The 14,724-nt window shown below is 37.2% G+C and overlaps 1 pseudogene; it reads left to right on the plus strand.

The window, feature by feature from the left end:
* Positions 1-3,056: 3,056 nt before the first annotated feature.
* On the plus strand, positions 3,057-3,981 carry LOC118839335 (annotated as a pseudogene).
* Positions 3,982-14,724: the final 10,743 nt, after the last annotated feature.

The raw sequence follows: 14,724 nt of genomic DNA on the forward strand, positions 1-14,724 counted from the left end.
TAGTAATAAATACAGAAGGATACCCACGTTGTGAGCCTGAGGGACTGAAACGATGTTATTGCCCTCTATAGTAATAGGGAAGGGAAAGGAGGGTCTAGGGGGAAAGATAATGTGTTCTGTTTTGGACATAATGAGTTTAAGGTGTCTACTGGAAAGCTGATTCAATATGTCTAAAGGATAGTTGAAATGCAAGATTGAAGGTCAACAGAGAGATTGGGACAAGTTAGGTAGATTTGAGAGTCATCAGCCTAGAGATGGTAATTAAATCCACAAGAGCTGATAAAATCAACAAGAGAAGTAGCATTGAGGGAAAAGAAAAGAGTGCCCAGTACAGAACCCTGAGGGATACTTATGGTTATAGAGCACTATCTGGAGGAAGACCCAGCAAAGGAGAAAGAGAAGGAGTGGTCAAATATGTAGAAGGAAAACCAGAAGAAAGTAGTTTGCCCCAAAACTTAAAGAGAAGAAAGTATCAAGAACAGAGCAATCAAAAATGTCTAAGGTCATAGAGCTATCAAGGAGAATGAGGATTGAGAAACAACCATTAGAGCTGGCAAATAAGAGATAATTAGTGACTTTGGAGAGAGCAGTTATGGTTGAATGATAAGGTTGGAAGCCATATTGTAAAGAGTTAAGAAAAGGGTGAGAGGAAAGTGGAGGCACCTATTGTAGACAGACATTTCCAGGAGTTTAGCTACAAAGGGTAGAAGAGATATAATATCAAGTGAGTGGTTTTTTTTTCAAGATAAGGGAGACATGATCATGTTTGTAGGCAGTAGGAAACAAACCAGTAAAGAGGGAGAGATTCAATATAAATGAAAAGGTATAAATAATGGGGGAGGCAATATGGTGAGATGGTGAGGAACAAGATCACTTAAACAAGTAGAAGGGTTAGCCTTGGTAAAGAGTAATGTCATTTCATTATATGAAACAGGAGTGAAGGAGGATAAAGTTACAGAAGGCATCTGAAGGATGAGAGATGAGGAAGAGGGGAGAAAGAGGGAATTCATGGTCAATGGTCTCAATTTTTTTCAGTAACATATGAGTCAAGGTTCTCAACTGAGAAAATGGAAGGTAGGCATAGGATGTTTGAGGAGAATTGAAACAGGTTTGGAAGAGCAACTGTGTAGAGTAGGATAATGAGCTGATAAGGGAGATATAATAGGATTACCTAGCAGCAATGAGGGCCTACTTGAAATTATATAACATAAATTTGTAGTGGACCCAATCAAAATGGTTGGGTGATTTTCTTCAACTTCATTCAGCAGCATGTGTGTAGGAGTTATGGTGAGGAATCACAGGAACGTGCCAAGGCCAAGGCTTGGCTAGGAATAATCAATGATATGACAAAGGGATTAAAGAGAGGAGGCTAGAGTAAAACAGAATGCTTTATCAAGGAGTCAAGATGGGAAGAAGAGGAGTGGCTAGTTCAGGAGAGAGCCTGGAAGAGAACTAAGGGGTAAAGGACTGGAGGTCAAAGTGCAGAAAAAAGAGTAGGGTTATGTAAAGAAAGGCAGAGAAGAGGTAAAAAGCCAATAGATTATGGTCAGACAAGGGGGTTTCAGAATTTTTGAACATAGAGGTGGTATATTTGTGGGTGATGGCAAGATCAAATATATGACCACGGCTGAGGTTGGCTGGAGGAGTAGCTCATTGGAGTCGAGTAGGTCAAGGAACTGAGTAGAGTATTTGAGGCAGAATCAATATATACATACTGAAGTCCTCTAATATCAGGACACCAGATACCATGATTTATAATGGTTAATAGATCTGAAGAGAATAAGCCTCAAAAGAAGAGAGATTATTGAGTGATGGAGAAAGAGAGAGAACCTGGAGGGGGCAATGGAGAGCCTTCCCACTATGTGGAAGAAATTCCGTCAGTATAGCCTCTTTACCTTCAAGAAGCCCCACAGCAGTAGGACGAATACAAGTATGAAGACAAATTGTGTCCTAGTCTATTTAGATGGGTAGGCTTCTGTGTATTCCCATTTTTTCTCCTCAGTTTTCTCTGCATATGGGGCCTGGTTCCCAAGCCTGTAAGCACAAACTTTGTTTTCTCAGTCATAGCCTAGTCCAGTTTTCAGTACATATTCAAAACATCAATCAAAAAATAGCCTTTGAGATAAATGAATAACTATAAAAGCATTTAATAAGGGATGACCAAATGCCAAGGACCGTGGTAACTATGAAGACAGAAATTCAGTAAGAAAGATAGCCCCTGCCCTTCAGGAGCTTATAACTTAAAAAGTACAGACAATGCCACTAGGGGAGTGGTGGCCAGGGAGGGATGCTTGGGTTCATAAAGTTACAGGGATGGTGAGTTGGACCACAGTAAAATAATTTCCCATGCCACTTCCTGGAATAATGGCAGAGTTCATGGTATCATGGTTATAGAATTGTAGACTGGGCAGAAGAGTACTTGCTAAGTACCTTTGTATAAAGGTAGAAGGAAAGTAACAAGGAAGTTAGCAAAGTTGCCTGCTGAAGAGTAGAAAGTGAAGTAAAGCATAGCTAGGGCTTTCCTGAAATAGTGAGTCTGGTGAGGTAATCACCAATTGGGATGAGAAGTTATGGATACAAGGGGGTTTAAATCTCCGGGGCAAGGAGCCATAGGATATGATAATTCAACACCCCTCCCAAAAAAATTATTAAGCACCTAGCGTATGAAAAGCATTTTGTTAGAAATACCAAGACAGTGGTGGTGGTGGTGGTGGTCCTAGAAAATGATCACAACCAGCAGGCCACAGAGACAAAAACTAAACAGCCTCTGCCTGCTACTTTTTTACTTGAGAAAATACAACGTATGTCTGTAATGCAAGTTAGAAAGTGATGGGGTTAAAGGAATGTACAACGTACTCAAGGAATATTCAAATGTGGAGAGGATGCTATTTATTGGGTGGAGCAGAGATGGCTTAACCAAGAAGGTGATATGTGAGTCAATGCTAACACAACTCTACTGAAAAGCAGGAAGAAACAATGATTCAAGTATCTTCTTTCTCCCCTTCCATTGCAGGGAATGTCATCCATATTCCTGATTCGATCTTTTTCTGCCTGCCATGTCTATATTCAACAACTCTAAAGGTGAGGTCTTCACCTTTCTCTTGATAGGAATCCCAGGATTGGAGCACACTCACAATCCCCATCTGTTTTATATATTTTGTCACCATTTTGGGCAACTGTACCATCCTCGTCGTCATTAAAACTGAGTCTTCACTTCACAAGCCAATGTACTATTTCCTTTCCATGCTGGCCTTCTCTGACCTGGGCTTGTCCCTGTCCTCCTTACCTACCATGCTAAGGGTCTTTTTATTGAATATTCCCAGAATCTCTGCTGATGCCTGCTTTGCCCAGCAGTTTTTTATCCATGGTTTCTCTCTCATGGAATCTTCAGTTCTTATGATCATGTCCTTTGATCGTTTCATAGCTATTCACAACCCCCTAAGATATAGCACTATCCTTACCAATGCAAGAGCCACCAAACTTAGCCTGATGTTAACCATGACTAGTTTTTTATTGATCCTGCCATTTCCTTTCACTCTGAAGAGCCTGACATATTGTAAGAGGAACCTACTTTCCCATTCCTACTGTTTACACCAGGATGTCATGAAACTGGCTTGCTCTGATAATAAAGTTGATATTATCTATGGCTTTTTTGTTGCTCTGGTAGGCATGCTGGACTTAGTAGTAATTTCAATTTCCTACATTTTTATTCTGAAGACTGTTTTAGGCATCGCTTCCCACCAAGAACAACTCAAGGCTCTCAGTACCTGTGTCTCTCATATTTGTGCTGTGCTTATTTTTTATATACCTATCATTACCCTGGCTGTCCTTTATTGCTTTGACAAGCATGCTCCCCTACTCATCAGAATCCTAATGGCTGATGTCCTCTTGTTAGTCCTGCCTTTAATGAACACCATAGTATATTGTGTGAAGACCCAACAGATTCGAATCACGGTCCTGAGGAAGCTGCATCTCAAGTAGGGTAGCAGGAAGTCCTAGACACCCTCTATGACCAATCTACTAGTAAATTTTGAGATAAAAGAGAGAATCTATGTACCCTAAGGGGTAAATTGGGAATGAAAAGAAAAGAATCACAGCATATGAAAATTTGAAGTCACTTAGAAGGGACCATCTAATCCAACCTCTACTCAAAAAGAATTTCTACCACAATATATTTCATAAGCAGTCATCCATCCTCCACTTAAAAACTATTAGTGATAACAACATAACACCTCTCTAAGCAGTCCATTATAGTCATAGACATCAGATGAATTCAAGGATTTTGCCACATTTTATTTATTTCAACATGTGTTTCATCACCTTTCCACCTGGACCAGAGTTGGGTTATCTTTTAGCATTGTTTTCATACGCATTAATGTGGGTATCATGTATAGTATTCTCCTGGTTCCTTGTACGTACTATTTATGAATTCATATAAACTTTCTTATGCTGACTTAAATCGTTCATATTGTTCATTTAAATGTTCACATTTTACAATTAGTTTAATCATTTCTTAATCAGTGGGTACTCACTTTACAATTTGTTTCCATAGAAATTGCCATAATTACTATTTTGGTACTACTATTTGGTATACACAGGCTTTTATCTGTCTCATAAAACTCTAAAGTATAAGCCTAAGCATTATAAGCATAAAAATGGGATTCCTGGATCAAAGCATGTGAACAGTTTGGGGCATAATCTCCCCCCTTTTTTTCTCACCTAATCTTTGGGCCAATTAAAATTTTCACCAAGACTAAATTATAGCAAAGTTTTCCTACAGAACCTTCAACATTGATGATTTCTATCTTTAATCATCTGTGACAGTCTGAAGAGTGTGAGATGAAACTTCAGTTTCATTTATATTTGTATTTCTTTTATTATTAGATATTTGCAGTATTTTTACATCATTGTTGGCACTTTCTAATTCTTTTTGAAAATTGTTTATATGACCATTTGAATATTGGGGAATTAATCTTAGTCTTAAATATATATCTTTGATATCTGACTTATATCAAATAAATCTGTCACAGTGGCTTTTCACAATATATTTTCTTCTAATTCTGGTCAATTGACTTTGTTTATTTTGAAAAAAACAACTAAAATATTTTATGATTTACTCTTTTACTTGTTAGATTATTTTTTTTTCTCTTTTTTCCATACTTTCTCTCTTCCTGCCTGCCAAGTAAGACAGTACTAGTGCATACTCTCTTATTAGGTATAGAAACCAAGTAGTGTGGAAGCTACTCCCATGTGAAAACTCGTACAACAGTGCAGGTAGACGGTCTTGAGCCTAGGCCTTTGACTATCTTTTCTACTTTGTTTATTTTTCCTCTTTGTAGGTGAACTGACAAATGTACTGAGATACACCAGGGAGGAGTGGCTACCCCAATAGCTTAGGTGGTCCTAGGTTTCTCAGTTGCTTTGGGCTGTTTTTTAGGAGGAAGTCTTGGCAAGTTCCATATCAGTATTTAGAGCTTGTTATAAAATACGATAGAAGTTGATCAAAACATAATTTCATCGAAGTTACTTCCAGTTTTCCCAGCAAGTATTGTTGAATTGTGCTTCTTACTGTATGTAGTTTGTTATTATCACTTTATCAAATACTGGAATTTTGGGTTCAGTGTATTTTGGGTTCAAAAGACTAAATATGTCTTAGTTATTTAATGCATGCCAGTAAAGCACTTTATATGTTTTAACCAGTATGTTTTTAGTGATTATTGCTTTGTAGTAACTTTGAAATATGGAAATGCTATTCTCCCTTCCTTCCTAATATTTCCTTTAAGTTTTTTCAACTTTTTTTTCCCTTGTTATTTTTGTCATTTCATCTAGTTTGATAAATAAGCCCCTTGGTATTTTGGTGGTCATGGAACTGAATGTATGAATTAATTGTGAATAACCTCTTCTCAATTTTTAAAAAAATTCATCCCACAATAAAGAATATTTTGTGGTAATATATATGTATATATAAAATCTAGTAATGTTAAGTCCTAGATACTGTTATAAATTCAATAGTATCTAGTTGGAGTTTCTTTTTCTATCACTTCTTCTCGAATTTGGATAGAACTGTGCAGAAATTATTATTATCATGGATTTATTTTTTCCTGTTGTTTTACCGAAATTTTAAATCATCTATATCATGTTATTCTCTAATTCTCTAAAAGAAAACATCTTGTTCACAAATAAGAAAAAAGTCTCCTGGTAATAAGTTAAATCTCTTCGGTTGCTATATTTTACATTTCTAGAGGTTGTTTAAATAGTAGTGATAGGGATATCCTTGCTTTCCTATGACGCTTATTGCTAAGTTTCTGATTGCAAATAATATTAGATCTTCATTTTGGTTAAGCCCTTTTGGACATGTGAAACAAAAATCCTTTATATTATTTTAAGCATTTTAACATATATACATAAATATATTATTGCAGATCATATATATGTATATATTATTTTAATTTATTTTACTTTTAACTTGTGGAACAAACATTTCCTTAAGATAGTATAATAATAACAAAAAGATGATTGTACATGCAACTGCAAATCTATTAGGTATAACTTGCTATTCCTTTTAAATACATAATAAAGTTACGTAAATTTATTTTTATCTCCTTTTTTCTCTCTCCCCAAGAGATGGCTACTATTAGTCACAAATATGTGTGTGTGTAAAATTATTCTATACATACTTCTATTCATCAATTCTTTCTCTGAATGCAGATATTGTCTTTCTTTACATGTTCTTTGTAGTTAATTTGGATATTTATAATAGTCTTATAATTATAAGATTATAATATATTATATAACATGACAGAATAAACTTATATTTATAATATCAATAATTTATAATGATATTGATGATAAGTATATATTATTATTAATTATCAACATATCCATATTAATGAATATATCCATAAATATTAATTATTAATATATCCATAAACACTGATGTTGGGCATGATAGTGCTAGAGGTATTTTCACTCCCGCTCTTCACTTATGTTTTCTTTTTTTCCCCCAATCTCTTCACTCATAAACAAGGGGAAGTCTAGTTTCCTAAAGGGAACAGACAGGACCTTTTAATTGAACTTTTGGTACTTTATGCCCCCACCACAGAACCCACAAAAAATTACCAAAAAGGGAGAAGGTAAAAAGGTACTCAATGCAGAATGCAAACTAGTTATGAAACAGCTGTTTATTTTGTTCATACAAGAAAAATGTGTAACATACAAGAGACAGTTCTTATTAACCAAAAACTTAAAAACAGAATACAGTTATTCAATGATATACTTCAGGGTATACTTTATCTACAGCCCTTTCTATACATCAGCCTTAATGGGATTTCAGCATCCCAAAGCACTCAAGTCTTTCATTGCTGAAAACCTACATTTCCCCTAAAGTTTTGTACCTCAGAACTGAGCATTCCAAGGGGTATAAACCAATGTGCCCCCCACATATATTTATAAATGTATATAACAATGTGCCCCCCTCTCTCTATGTATTTTATATATGTATATATGCATCTATGTGTATGTGTATCTATATGTATGTATATATGTGTATGTACATGCACACACACACACACACACATACACACACACATATATACAAATACACCTGGTGGGGAGGGTATGTGCTTTTCTGCATTTACTTCAGCTTCTCATTAACTCTTCACCTAAACTACTGAAATAGCTTCTTATTTTCCATGAGTCAACCTTTATTCCCTTACCCTATTCATGCACAAAGAACTGCAAAACTGGCAATCCATTTTCTGGTCATCTAAATATTACTCTGCCTCCACTCTGGTCATCGTCCCAATCTCCCTAATTGGACCCCATCCTTGGGACACAGAGCCCTGATAGATGAATTTTCACATCTTGCCCAGAACCAGGTCTCCACAATTCTTCCAACTCTGTGTGATGTTGTATCTCTTCTCCCTTTACAATTGCCCTGCATATATTGTCTTCCCCAATTAGAACATTAAAGTGAAGGAGGGTTTGTCTTGAGTGCCCTTGTATTCTCAGGGTCAAACGCCGTACCTGGCACATAGTCAACACCCTTTTGCTAGTATAGAATACAAGGTTCTGTTTGGATTTAAAAGTCCTTCAAAATATATGATTCTAACCTACTTTCCAGGCTTATTGCACATGATTTTCATCAATATTCCTTATGGTCCTTTTGCCCTGATCTATTTGCTGTTCCTCACACATGACATTCTATCTCTGGCCTCCATGATATTGTATTGTCCAAGCCTGGAATGCACATCCTCCCCAACTCCTGCTCCAAGAGTCTCTTTCTTTAAAGCTCATCTCAAGTGAAAACTCTCATGGTCACGTCTAACTTAATCCCTAGGCACTAATGCCCTCTTACTGGAAACTACATTGACAGCATTGTATATTTAATTTCTCTGTAAATTTTATTTTCCCCCAATAGAATATAATCCCCTTAAGTTCAGGGTCTTTTTAATTTTTATCTTTGTATACTCAACACATAGCATAGTGAATGATACATCCTGGGAATGCTTGTTACATATATTGAGCCCCTTTACATAGATTTTGTTGTTGCTATTTAGGTTATTATTTTGATTATTTTCCTCAAGTTTTACCTTCTTTAAATATTTTGTATAAATATAACTAGAAAATACTGAATTTTGGGGAACGATATACTGATAGAGTCTTTTTGCTGAAATTTTATGCTGAAGTTTTGTATCTATTTTCATTAGTCAAATTTTTCTTTGTCTTTCTCGATAATTTGAATATCAAGACCATATTTATCTCTGATATAAAAATAATAAAATGCCTTCCTTCTCACTTACAACTGTTATAATACTGACCAGGAATATTTACTCTGAAAGGTATAATCACAAGTATACAAACTCACTCACCCCAGCATGAGGAAAGCATAATTCCCCTACCCCCTTGCACCACTTTAGTGTCTGGGAAGGAAAAGAAGATTAACTTCAGACATGGCTTAGCTCAATTTCTATAGAGCACAGTTCCATTTTCAAGTCTGAAACCCTCCATGAGCTCAATTCTCAGAACCCTGGTTTCTCAGGGTCTCCATGCTAGGTCGACTGGCTGCTCTGCCTGGCCTGCAATCCTGGCTCCAACATCCCAGTGGAGATAATATCTAGTACCCAAAACTGAAGACAAGAACACAGAACAGAAACAAACACACCCAGGCTCATTCATCATAGCAGAGGTAAAAGAAAGGGACCAAAGAAAATATTTTTCTACCTTTCTCACCACTTCAGTTCGTGGTGACTGTGCTGGTTGCAGCAGATAGGAGTCACAGAAAAGAACATCTTAGTTTTGATACTTAAAGACACAGGCTACCCCCACCCACCAGGTAGGGGACACAGTAGGGTTAGGCCCTTTAATCAAAACTCAAAAAAAGTTAAGTTTTACATTACATAACCTCTAAACTCTTTTCCAGTTCTAAATAAATATTTTGATACTTGTTTTTGATGAACTAATTATATCTTCCCCACTTTGTTCATTTAAACTGATTTTCTTGAACCAAATCATAGGCATTGGATTTCCTCTAATGCTCTAGCTTATTAAGCCACAGTTTTGGACTGGACTTAGGTTTCATGGAAAAACTATTCCAGCCTTAGCTTTATTCATATAAAAATCTGCTAAGCATTTTATTCATTCTTTCAATGATTTTTTTTCAAGTGAACAGCATTGGGCAAAGAAAGATTCTTAAGTACTTTCTAAACTGCACCAGACTGGTACAGTAAAAAGAGTGGAATTCTGGCTCTGGAGTCAGAGGAGGGAGGTTTAAATCCTGCGTTAGACATTTACTACCTATGAGACACTGAGCAACTGACAACCTACTTAGCCTCATTTTCCTTATCTATGTAGCTGGATTGGGAAATAAGCCTTTATGAAGCATATATTACATGCTAGGCACTTTAAAAAAAATCTCATTTGATCTTTGAAATAATCCTTGGAGGTAGGTATTTTCCCCATTTTATGTTTGGAGAAACTGAAGTAGAAAAAGGTTAAGTGGCTTTTCCAGGGTCACAGCATGTAAATGTTTGATGCTGGATTTGAAATTCATGTTTTCCTGATTCCAGAGCCAGAGCTCTATTCACTGCGCCTCATCTAGAAAATGGAAGTAGGGATAGGGGTGGAGAGGTGGGGAAGGTAGAATAGGTGGCCTCTGAGGTTTCTGTCCACTCAAGAGCAGTTATCTTATGATTATTCCTTCTGTTCAATCATTCAAAAACTTCCAAATCCTCTCCCCTATATTATAGACTCCTCCTCACCTCTTTATATTATCCAGAGAAACAACAGGACAGACTCTTTTTTTTTAACTCTCCCTGGATCAACTTAAGCTCGAAGAAGACTCGAGATATCTCTGCCTATGCTTATAGAACACACTATGACTTTCCTTTTCTGGTCAAGAGAGATTTTCTCTACTCATATTGTGATTATTTGTGTTGTATTGTAAAATACGAGGTTTTATGCCCAAGGAATCATCTTATTTAGACAGGGAAATAAAACCTGAAAAGCCCCTCAAGTATATATAATAATAGCTAATATAGCCTATCATGGGGAAATAAATTACTTAGCAAATGTCATTAGGGGCCTCCTCTATTTTTGCTACTCCCATTTCCCTATTCTAAGAGTTCTTCCCTGCCTGCATGGATTCTCTGTGGATTTCTCTGTAACACAGGATATTTGCTCTCAGAGCACAGCCAAGTGTACCATGGTTCCCTGAGGGCTGACTGGTAACACAGCATGGAAAATAGGGTCTTTTTTGGGGAGGGTGAGTCTGTAGGGGAATTATAATAGGCCCATGTATCTGGAAAGAAACAGTGATTCAGTGATGACTTAAGTCCTGTTCTCTTCCACTATAATGTATCTACTCAGGGGTTTCCATTAGAGTATGTGAATTGATTTTCACAGCTATCTTTGATCAATTTATTCTCCAACTCCAGGCACAGTAGTAAAAATAGAACTAGTATGTCCCAAAACAACCCACTGTACACTGCAACAGCTTTAATTGTCAGGATCTGTGTATGGGTGTGCAGATAAAATATGTGTATGTATTGATAAATATACATGTATATATCTGTCTATATAGTACCTATGTGTGTATTATATACATATATAATATCCACACATATTCAATCACAGTCACCCCATTATATATCTACATACATACACATATATACATATACACACGTGTATACATAGATACATTTATATCTATTTTATTATATTAATTATATCATACATATTATTAGATATATTAATCCAGCCTAGATTGACTCCCTTGTAGCATGCATCCATTACCCCTAGTTCTGCCTTGCTGGGCAAATTGATTTTTTCTTCCAAATAATTGGCCTTCAGATTCTCAAAGACAGCTATCTTTCCCTCTAGTGTCCACAAAATCTTTTCTTATCCTGAATGATGATTTCCAATACCTCCAACCAATTCCAATATTGATATCTTTTACCATGGTGGTTGCCATCGTATGTTGCCTCTAGGTAATGTTTTCTGATTAAGATAGAGTGCAATGGGACAAGTGCATTGTAGTCTGAAGTTTTATGCCTTTATTGACATAGCTTAAGGTTTCATTAATTTTATTGACTACAAAGATTCACTGATGACTTAAATCAGATTTTCAGTCCACTGAGAGCTCTAGATTTTCAAATAATCCTCTATTTAGCTAAACTCTATTATTATCTATGTTAAATTCTATTCCATTACAGTTGTCTCACTATTATACTATGCTAAGATCTTTCGGAATCCTCACCCTTTATTCCAATGAATTAATCACCTTTTCTAGTTCTATGTGGTATAAAAAATTGATAGACGTGTCACCTGTGCTTTTATTCAAGTTTTTTTTTTTTTAAAGAAGATGTTAAACAGCACAAGGTCAAAAATAGTTTCATTGAACACTTTAGTGGAAATCCCTTTTCAAGATGGCATCAACCCACTAGTAACTAAACTTTGGGGTCTGACCATTGAGGCTGCTCAAAATCCATCTAACTGCATTATCATCTTGCTTCTGTCTGGATTTTCATACCACAAATAGTTCATGAGGTCCTTTGTCAATTCCTTGATTCAAATTAAATCCATTGTACTTGGCATCCTTCTCCAGAAATATATGTCTAGTCGTAGTCACTCTGTCATAAAATAAATAGGAGTCTGTCATGGCCTGTTCCAATTGTAGCATTGTTACTTCTTTGGGAACACAGCTGACTTTTCCAGTTGTTGTTCTACCATCCTTCTAATAACAGGTCATACAATGTTGGCAGAAATCTAATTCATCCATCACCCCACCCTGCCTCAGCTTAGTATGCCTAGACTCCATTCTCAAACCTTATTTAAAACATGTACACATTTGCCTTTTTCCAACCATATGAAACTTCACTTGCTCTCCACAATTGTTCTAAGAGCACTGATGGTGCCTAAGTGATTATGTCTACCAAACCTTGCAGTCTGTCCAATGTAATTTAAGAAGAGCAGCTAGGTGATCAGATCTCCCTATTTATCTTGTATATTAACTCTTCAGTGGCCATTTTATACTGTTTTTAACAGCATAATACCATTATCCCTGCCAGAGATAGTAAGGGACAGATACTATGCACGTTATTCCACTGGCACAGGTGATAAAACTGCATCTTATACTCCTAGGCATTTCCTAGAGAATCTAGAGAGGCTAAACGACTTTCCCCAGGCTCCCATGGCTAGGGTGGATCAGCAGGGGGACATGAATCAGTTTTTTTTTCTTTCTGAGTAAGTCAGATCTCTACCCACAGAGAAGACCGTACCAAAAGAAGAGCTGAAGCTCCCTACCTTATTTCTTTGTAAGTTAGTTTTATCTCATACATTGTGATCCATGATCCTACTTCTATCATCAGGAATCATTGATCATCTCTTTTCCCAATACAGTTTTTTAACCACTCTTTTTAATCTCCTCCCTTCACTTTCCTTGACAAATTCAGCTCATTTTGAGATTTAGTGCTCTGGTTATTATTATTGTAGGACCAGCACTTAAGTTAAAACATTTTTATCTGGTTTGACCTTCCTTACAGAGTGTCTGAGATAAACCTTACTAGATATATTATGCAGTGGTTAACTGATACATAAAGACTGGTGTAGAACGACATATATGGAAGATGAGATAGAACAACTTTTTTTTTTCTAGTGCCTTTTCTTTTTAATTACTTAAATATAGGAGCTTAGGCTCACACATTAAACAAGCTTTTTTTTTGTTTGTTTGTTTATTCTGCATTCGAGTAAGAACATTAACTGCATTTTCCACCTTGATAGAAGTTAAGCTGTCTTATAAATAAATCAATTTATACTTTAACACTGCAAAACTAAATGACAGACCTGGTTTCCAAAAGGGGCAGGGCATCAGATTATCAGCATCCTGGTCTTTGGTGGCCTGCAAACATTAATCTAATGGTGGCTTTTTGCATACGCAGTACAGTGAATTAGTGTCAAAACTTCATTCTCCTGAGCCTGACCTTTCTCCAAAAATGAAGGGGGACAGCTGTTTAACCTTTTCCGCTAGACTTTGGCTAGGCCAATAATCTCCTTGCTGCCTGCCAAAGCCTCTTGTAATCAGTCATTTCTCCTGAGAAAAAACCCATGACAGCACGTTCTCCAAGACCACCTGCTCTTGGCCAGCACTTAACTCTGGGCTACGGGAAACGGCTTTCTGCAAACTCGAGTTTAAAGCCTGTCACTGATGGCCTAATACCCACATTCTAATTGCATTTACTTTATTAAACTATATGCCCTATGTGGGACCTTGCTTGCGGAATCAGCTCTGAAAGATGGCTTTTAAAACAACTGCAGCCCCCAACTCAAGGAGTCTATCAATTAAATGACAAAACGGGCATGGAGACTGTGACATTGCATAGGAAACGTTCTCTGGCTTTAACGTGGAAAAGCAGCTCTGGCAGCTATTCCTGTATCAGAAAACTGGTGTTGAGCACAGCTCCTCTAAATAGTGCTGGTTCATGGTTTTTAAGCAAAAGAGTTAAGGGCTCTCCTACTGAGAGTGGAGAAATTGGGGGGCCCATGTGCAAAGAGTGGAATGAGGTTTTAAAAATGGAACTGTCTATAGAGCTTTATGAACCCAAGCCACAGAATTCCATCTGAAATGTAAAGCAACACACAAGTTTGCACGTACCATTTTGGCCTGCACTGCCTGTTCCAAGGACTGCAAAACAAATACTGCTTTAAGCTAAACAGATCTGTCAGTGGGGGTGGGGGGAAGCACAGAAATGCAGCTTCACACACAGGCAGCGAAATCTTAGGACTTCTGCACAATACTTGTCACCTGGCCACCAGAAAAATAAAAACCAAACCAACTGAAAGCTGTGTTAAGTGGTGGCCAGTTCTATTGGGCTCCAGCTGACTCCCACGCCATGGTAACCAGGACAACACAGAGTAGTTGGGGGCAAACTGGAAGAGAGAAATGCCTTGCTTCTTGAATTGCAAAACTGCGGTGCTGAGACCCATCAGTCAGGAGATGGCTAGTCAAGAGCCCTGACAGCTGAGTCCATCAGGCATCCAAGGGGGAAAGAGGGGAATACGCCACCTTCTGCTTCTATCTCCACTCTTCCAGTAGGTTGGGAAGGCAATGGCTTCCATCCCTTTGCCCCTAGGGGAAGATCAATGAAAGCCTCCTAGCACATGAGAGGACAGGAAAAGACAGAACTCATAAAAGAACTTGCACATCTTTCTCCCTTCTAACAATAAGTG

This window comes from Trichosurus vulpecula, chromosome 2 (genome assembly GCF_011100635.1).
Source record: "Trichosurus vulpecula isolate mTriVul1 chromosome 2, mTriVul1.pri, whole genome shotgun sequence".
Lineage (NCBI taxonomy): Eukaryota > Metazoa > Chordata > Mammalia > Diprotodontia > Phalangeridae > Trichosurus > Trichosurus vulpecula.